Genomic DNA, 8,492 nt, shown 5'->3' with positions numbered 1-8,492 from the left:
TCAAACATCGCAGAGCGAGGCCAATTCAAACCCTTCAAGGGCACCAGAAGTGGCCTTGAAAGATGAGGGAAGAAAAAACTACTGACGTAAAGTAACGGCAACACTTAGGACTCAAAAGTAGCAAAATAGTTTCCTGGTCTTGACTGATCTGTGCTGTACCACAAGTATTGAATAACATCGTTTATTTTAGTTCCAGAGGCAAGTGTCCTCTTGAACAATGGCTCTGATCATGTCTTGATGAACAGACTGTGAGCACAATGCTTGTGTGCTTTTTCTTTATCGAGCTTTTTCTGCACTAAGTAATATAATAAAAGTTATTGCCTCTTCTTACAGATTTTTCTTGTTTCGTAGCTTTGGACCATATTGGCTGCAGTGCTATTAATGAATTCTCTGATGACAGCAGCATAGAAAACCATCAAAAAGAAGTAGGAGAAACTCTTTTGTTCAGCAGTCTGGATATCTAAATCCAAATGAGATAAGTCTAATTACATGGTGCTCACAAAACAGGCTGATTCTTGGCACTTAGAGTGGCTGGCAGCAAAGACTGACAGATTGACCGGTTTGAAGGCCAAAACCAAACGTGATCTTCTGGAAGAGCATTTCTGAAAGGCAAAAGGACCACGGGACTTACTTGCCCATTATCTAGTCTTATGGTACTGCAAAATACACACTGGATTAACCACCAGTGGGGATGTACCTGATGGGTCTAGGGAAGGTGTCCCTGTCTCTGGCAGGGGGCTGGAGCTTTAAGGTTCCTTCCAACCCAAACCATTCCAGGGTTCTATAATACCTGTGAAGATGGCAGGAGTCTGGTTTTCATGCTCAGTAACACTGAATTAGGTCACATTTAGCTGAACTTGGAAAACACTCCTTCCAGTGACCTTGGTGGATCCCTTAATACGTAATGTTTTATCTGATTCTGTGTTACATCCTTCTTGATTTATTGTTGTAAGTTAACTGCCATTGAGGTCTCTGCCTTTCTCAAATGTGGTTGAAATCCCTCAACAGGGCATAAATGTCAAGAGAGGACTGAAAGTGCAGTCCTACAGAGGATGTCTTCTGTGAAATTCATCTTAAAACGACATGGCACAAACAGGTGAATTGCTATTATCCTGTGTTCTACTTGGTTTTCCCGTGTTTAGTAGCAGTACATGCTCTCTGCTTTCCTCAGTTGCAGTATAGGCTTGTCTTCAGAACATTAAGACTTGGACAGCAGTATTTTCTGGTTCATTAAACAAATATGAATGGTCATAACACAGCAATTCTTTTGTTTTTCCTTTTGGTACCTGTGATGGAAGAGAGCCAGTTTAAATGTTACCAATCCAAGAAGGATGTTTGCTATTTGGCACCTAAATATTATGAAACTGAAATTCCTTCCGTGTTAATGAATGTTTTAACAGAACAGGCTGTTAAGTGATTTACATTATTTATCTTTGCTAAAAAGGGCTGTGTTCAAGCTTTATCTTGATCTTCAGCCAGGTATGTGATTGAGTACTTTGAGCCTCTTCCTAGAGCATCAGCCCAACAGCTCTCTGCAGGCATCTTCTCTGGCAATCGAGGGGTCTAATGAGCTAAGCCAAGCACTGGGTTAGGAGCATGATTGAGCATTGCCTTTGTAAATGAAGACATTAAAGCTGTAGCCCTGTGCTACTCAATACGCCTCATTGCTTTACCTCTGCCATTTTCTTCCAGACTACTAGTTTCTAGTCTTGCCTCCTTCAGTCCTTGATTTTGACCTCATGATCTCTGTCTATCCTGGTCCTTCCGCCTGCCTTTGAATGTCACCTGTAGTGCCCATGCAGTTGTTCTTGGCTTTGGCTTTGCTATTGAGCAAGATCTCTTCTTCCCTTTGGAGTGTTGCACCTTTTCGTGACAAGGCTTCTTGATCATCTCTTCATTGCTGTCATTATAGCCAGCCCCTCGGGATTTACAAGCTATACATTTTAACATAATACAGAAGGATTTAATTAATTCCAACAAATAACAGAAACACTCACTGCAAATGAGTGCTTTTAGTAAATTAGGGTATAAGCTGCTTTCAAAGATATCAATGAGAACTTTGCTATTGATTTAAATTATATGTTGTTGTGCAAGTGCTTATGATAATGTGCTGTAGGAAAGCAGTAAATACTACATAACATATTCTGTGTCTTTAATAAAGCCCTGTTAATATATAGGTACTCTATGCAGCTTGGCTATTAAATCTTTCAGAGGAGGAGGATTTTCTATGGGTAATTTATACAGAATTTGGATTTGTAATATCAGTGGTATTGCAGAGTTCTTTCTTCTCTGTTCCATTTTTCTTCCCCCATTTTGGCAGCAATAGGAGTGGGAATTCAAGGGTATCACTTCCTTTTTTCCCCAAGAACGTTGTTTAAATAGAGGGTGTCAGATTAAATTTGCTTCATAATGAAGCAAATGAAGCCTATGAAATATGAACGTGAAATATATGACATTTGGAAAAGCAAAATTATAGTTTATTCTTGGTAGATGAGAACCAGCAGATGCTGTCAAGAACAGTTCCTCTTTCTACCCTATTTTCCAGCACAAAATCTTTTGATACCAAATCCTTCCAGCACTCGTGTATGTCCACTGGGACATGGAACTGCATCTTTACAGCTGAAAGTAGATGGACTGTTCCTAACCTTGAGTTCCATTTGTCCTGGTGGTTTTCTAATTCTCCCTTTTAGCATAAAGAAAGATGTATGCTGGTAAAACACCCAATTATTCCTCTCCCCTACCCTTTAGACCAGGGGCTCTGAGGGTGCTTCACTGTGAGGAGCTTCCCTGTGAGGGTGCTGAGGCGCTGGCACAGGGTGCCCAGAGAAGCTGTGGCTGCCCCATCCCTGGCAGTGCTCAAGGCCAGGTTGGACACAGGGGCTTGGAGCAAGCTGCTCTAGTGGAAGGTGTCCCTGCCCGTGGCAGGGGTTGGAGCTGGGGGAGCTTTAAGGTCCCTTCCAACAGAAACCATTCCAAGATTCTATGATCTGTTTGAACTGTTTTTCTTAATGAGACCAAATGAGGATTATATGGAGCTGATGCAGTTCAGAAGACAGCCAGCCTCCAAAAGCAGACATCTTTCTCTTTTACCCGTGCAGATAGCTTAGTTGATTCCCTAGGACTGCATTATCTTTCTGAGCCACCTCTGGTTTCCCATGGCCTGAGGCTGGTGGCCTCAGCTGTGGGATTCCAGTGTCACAAACATGTCTGGGACAGGAAGAAACAAAGGCTGCCCCTGGACCATCCCCAATACTGTGGTGCTGCACCAAGGGCAGCCCGCATGCCAGGGCAGGTGTTGGAGGAAAGACAACTGGGCAATACCTAGATTTTGACCCAAGTTAAATCCTCTTTGAAGACCTGAGTAGGGCAGGGGATGGAGACAGAAGTGTCCTTGTCTGTAATAAACATTGAAACCTAACCTGTATGCATCAACCCGCTGCAGCAGATTGCGGGGGGAGGCAGTGCCAAGCACTAGTAGAATCTGGAGGTGAGAACATCACCATGATTTATAGAGTCCTATTACTAAAAATGACACTTTAATAGTCTCGGCAGGATTTTTTTCTTTTCTGGTTGCTTTTTATACTGCTATGAATATGAAATCTTGCTGCCTGGCCAACAGGCAGCAAACGTGGGAAATAAAAGGCCCTCTCATATGAAGACAGCTTCTCCGTTAGCCTACTGACAGCAACATTTAACCTTGGTTATACTGTAACTATATTACTGTTTATTGAGCAAACTGGAAAGCTAAAACAGAGAATTTCCATCGTAGAAAGACTGTAGCAGCACGGAGGAGTCACACTCCTATTGTGTTTTAATTTCCACTTAGGGTTTTGTTGGCTGGTAAAATACTATTAGTTTTGCATTACTGCTGTTAAAATTCCTGACAGTCAGTGATAGATTGGTGTAGAACAAACGCTTTCAAGTCCCCAAATAAAAATAGAAAGAATCAAGTTTTAACTCACCAGTTGCCCAGGATTAAATGAAAGCGTTGTGGGTTTTGAGCTGAAACTGTGCGTGTGTAAGCAAAATATTTAGTTGTTTTGATATTCGTTATTTTCACATCTATGTGAGTGGGAAGGAAACTTATGTAAGGCTCTTGTTTTTTCTTGTTTGTTAATTGTGGATTGAAATGTTAATTGTGGATTTAGCCTGGAGAAGAGAAGGCTGCGTGGAGACCTCAGAGCAGCCTTCCAGTATCTGAAGGGGGCCTATAGGGATGCTGGGGAGGGACTCTTCATTAGGGACTGTAGTGACAGGACAAGGGGTAATGGGTTCAAACTGAAACAGGAGAAGTTTAGATTGGATATAAGGAGGAAATTCTTTCCTGTAAGGGTGGTGAGGCACTGGAATGGGTTGCCCAGGGAGGTTGTGAATGCTCCATCCCTGGTGGTGTTCAAGACCAGGCTGGACAGAGCCTTGGGTGATATGGTTTAGTGTGAGGTGTCCCTGCCCATGGCAGGGGGGTTGGAACTGGATGATCTTAAGGTCCTTTCCAACCCTAACTATTCTATGATTCTATGAAATTGAAATTTATTTAAAATCACAATGTAATTGTTTTACATTTACATAGTTAAATAATATTGAATATAATAAGAAAATTAAAATATTTTACAATTCCATTCAGATTTATTAAGACAAGGAAGTGTGGGCTAATGACATGATAGGATGGTTTCAGATTAGCATAAACCTACAGGTTTCAAACCAAGAAAATACTCACTTTTCATGTGGAGTCTTTAATGGTCAGAAGCTGTTTTACCATTCCAGCAAGTTCTCAGTATAATCACAGAATCCCAGCCTGGTTTGTGTTAGAAGAGACCTCAAAGCTCCTCCAGTTCCAACCCCTGCCACGGGCAGGGACACCTTCCACTGGAGCAGCTTGCTCCAAGCCCCTGTGTCCAACCTGGCCTTGAACACTGCCAGGGATGGGGCAGCCCCAGCTTCTCTGGGCACCCTGTGCCAGCGCCTCAGCACCCTCACAGGGAAGAGCTTCTGCCTAAGAGCTCATCTCAGTCTCCCCTCTGGCAGGTTAAAGCCATTCCCCTTGGCCTGTCCCTGCAGGCCCTTGTCCAAAGCCCCTCTCCAGGTTTCTTGTCGGTCCCTTTAGGGGATGGGGTGGTGAAGGAAGAGGTTGGAAGGTTACTGTACAACCCTGTGTCCCCAGGTCATCTCCAGCAAAGGCCTTGCTTGGTACGAGGCACAGGCTGAATGTCCTTAACTTTTATTATTAAAAAGAAAAGACAGCCCAAACCAAGTTTTACTTGTATATTGCCGTATTTATCATCCCCATGCGCTTACTAACACCATTGCCTATCTCATCTGTACTATAGCTATGTTAGGGCATCTTCCACAAAACTGTCAGCCAGGCATCAGATCTGTTTGTTTACTCTTCATTTGAATGGTGATATGGAAAGCAAAGTAGTAGCCATACGTATCTTTTGCAAGTACTTTTTCTCCTGAGCTGTTTCAGAGAATGGCTTTAAGTGTTATTTAAATGCCCATACATCTTAAGAAGATAGACGATGGGAGGCCTAAGTGGATTTTTATTCTAATTTATTAGTGTTTTTTGATGCAATGGGATATCTTCATCTGTTTTCTATTCACTTGATGATGTTTAGAAAAGCAAGACCAGCATTCTTTTTTCGATTCATTAGTGTAATATTCATGAATACTGTATACCTAACACTTTCCAGAGCTGGAACAGCAGGAGCAAGAAAAAATAGAGATAATTCTCATGGAAGAGAATAAAGGATATTTAGAACTTGGATTTGAAATGAGATGAAGAGTCAGCTAGACAGTATTAGTACAGTTTGTTCCAGATGAAAGGAGCTACAGACAAGAAGATTGGGCAGAGGCCAGAATGTCTGATGGGGCGGCAACAAAAACTAGTGCTGTAGCAGTGCAGGGAATAGACGAACATCAGGCTGTTTGTCACAGAGTGCTTTTGCTTTATAAGCTGATGAAAATGCTCTCTGGAAAGTCTCTTGGAACAAGCTGGGAACTGTGTGTGTGAAAATACTGGTGATGTGGTTATATTTCCATTGTATGAGACGGCTGAAATATTTTTATGGCTTGGAATATGAATTCTGGATTTTGGGGAGGTCAAATGGAGCATATGGAAGGGATGTTGAGCAATGAAAGAGGAAGGTGTGTGATATAATGGAAGATGAACAAGGTGAAGCATTTAGAGATAGTGGTAAACAGTGGTAGTGATAGATTTATGGGCACCTGACAGGGGATCAAGTGGAAGGCAAACCTATAGTCACCCAGCAGTCAGCAGGCTTCTGCAGGTGATGAAAAGGAGCCATGATTTAACCCGAAGAGGCTGAGAAGGAGCTATATGGGTTATTCAAATGACCTGCCTCAAACTCAGGAGATGTTTGTGACTGAGGAGAGGTTACTGCAGAGACGAGCAGAGCTGCTGGGTCAGCAGAGTGTGCCTGAGCTGCTGCTGTGTGAATTCATGGCTTACAGCATTTGGCAGCCGGCGCGAAACAGAGTGGTCATTGCTGCTCTGATGGATGAGAGAATGAGAAGTCTCTTCATAGAATTAATCTTCTGTATTCTAAGGTATTCCGAGCACCTCTTTAGGGTTTGATTGATGTGGCTGGGTTTTATATTTGCCCCATAAAATATATTACACACACACCCCCCAAGTGTTTTTATGTCACAGGTGTCTGCCTTTCTCTACATTGAGGTTTATTCCTTTCTCTGTGGGTACAGATTTCGATAGCTTTAGAGCCTGCGGAATGGAAAAAGCATGCATAAATTCATCTGGTTTATTTCTTACTATAAAAGGAAATATATTTTTGTGGCTACTTTTTAAGACGACTTTTATGGATTTGTTTCACATTCCAGAATTTTCCATTTATTAATCACAGAACACCACGTTGGAAGGTATCTCAAGGATCATGTGGTCCAACCTTTTAAGGCAAAACATGATCTAGACTAGATGTCCCAGCAGCCTTTGTTATGTTTTTTAGGTGAGGATTGTCCAGTCAAATCTTAAGAGTCCAACACTGGGGAGGCCACCACTTCCCTGGGGAAACCATTCCAGTGGCTGATTGTTCTCATTGTGAAAAGTTATCGTCTAATGATGTCCAACCAGAATCTTCGCAGGAGTAACTTGTACCTATTCCTTGTTTATCCTGACTAACATTTAAGGAACTTGTAACTTAATAACTTACTTAATGAAGCATGAGATGTGAAAGTGTTGCGCATTACGAATGTCTTCCGAGAAATGAATACTGTGCTCCCGCAAAACACAATGCTGCAGTACTGCAAATAAAACCTGAGGCAACGGGATGAGAACTTTGCCTTTGTGAAGGGCTGACTCTGCTCACTGGGGCTGAATGTTTTTCTTCAAGTACTGTTTGAGCTGGAGTTGACAGGGCTGTTTTCCTCTCGTCACACAGTTACTGTCACTGGGAACTGGCAAGGATCAATGTGCTCCCAAATAAAACTTGGTTTTGTTTTGACATCAGGAGATTGTTTTCATGTGACACTGCCCTGGCTTTGTGCCTCTCAGCTGCATTTGGTCATTGCCGCTGTTGGGTTTCATTACAGAGCTGTTGTAATGCTGTAACTGTTGACCTGAGACCCAGAACATCCAATGTCATTGCTTTGGCCACCATTTTGCATTGATTTTGCCTGAGGTGTTACAGTTTTCCAGCCCAAATCAGGTCAATAGGAGCTTTGTTGCAGACATAAATGTAGTCAGTCTTCATTCTTTGGCTCTTACCCTACAGTCATTATTCTAGCCAAAATATTAGGGAAGTCAACACGAATTGGCACGGCTATACCCTGCCAAATCAAGTCTTTCTTGTTGTATAAGAAGATAATATTTAATATGAATGTCTGCTTCTTTGCAAATGCAGAACTAAACGTTTGGCCTTTGAATTTAATGGGATTTTTGCCATTGATATAAATCAAGCCAAATTTTCTTCTAGAAAATGTTGTTAATACATCTGTAAGTTAAAAGAATTATGTGTGGTTAAAAGAATTGTGGAAATGTAGCTTATTTTCTCAAGGTAGAATAATCCTTTATGAGGGGTTATAGCTTTCAGATGCAAGAAAAACAAGTAAGCATTAGATAATGAGTGATCTCTTGATCTTGAATTTCCTTTTACCTCTGTAGAAGAAAACAAATACAATTTCACATGTATCTGCTTTATTATTTTTCTTCATTCTCAATAACTATGTTGCTTCTTCTGAGAAAATGTCACCTTTTATGTCACCTTAACTTTGGAAGTTTCCAGGAAGACAACTTTGACTTTTCCCTTTTATAGTGCTTAAAGCAAACTGCAGCACTAGAACCTTTTTGCAGTAGGTTAGGAAGGGCTACATGGTCATGGTAATGAAGCCTGGTAGCTCTTATAACAATACATACTTCAATAAAAATAAATTAGAGCCTCTAAAATGGGAGGCAAATACAGTGTCCTTTGTAAAGGTGGCATTTTCTTTTGCACATCAGAATATAATTGGATGAATTAAAT

This window comes from Pezoporus occidentalis, unplaced genomic scaffold (assembly GCF_034315485.1).
Source record: "Pezoporus occidentalis ecotype Australia unplaced genomic scaffold, CSIRO_AGI_Poc_V1 ctg45, whole genome shotgun sequence".
Taxonomy (NCBI): domain Eukaryota; kingdom Metazoa; phylum Chordata; class Aves; order Psittaciformes; family Psittacidae; genus Pezoporus; species Pezoporus occidentalis.
This window is presented reverse-complemented; position numbering follows the sequence as displayed.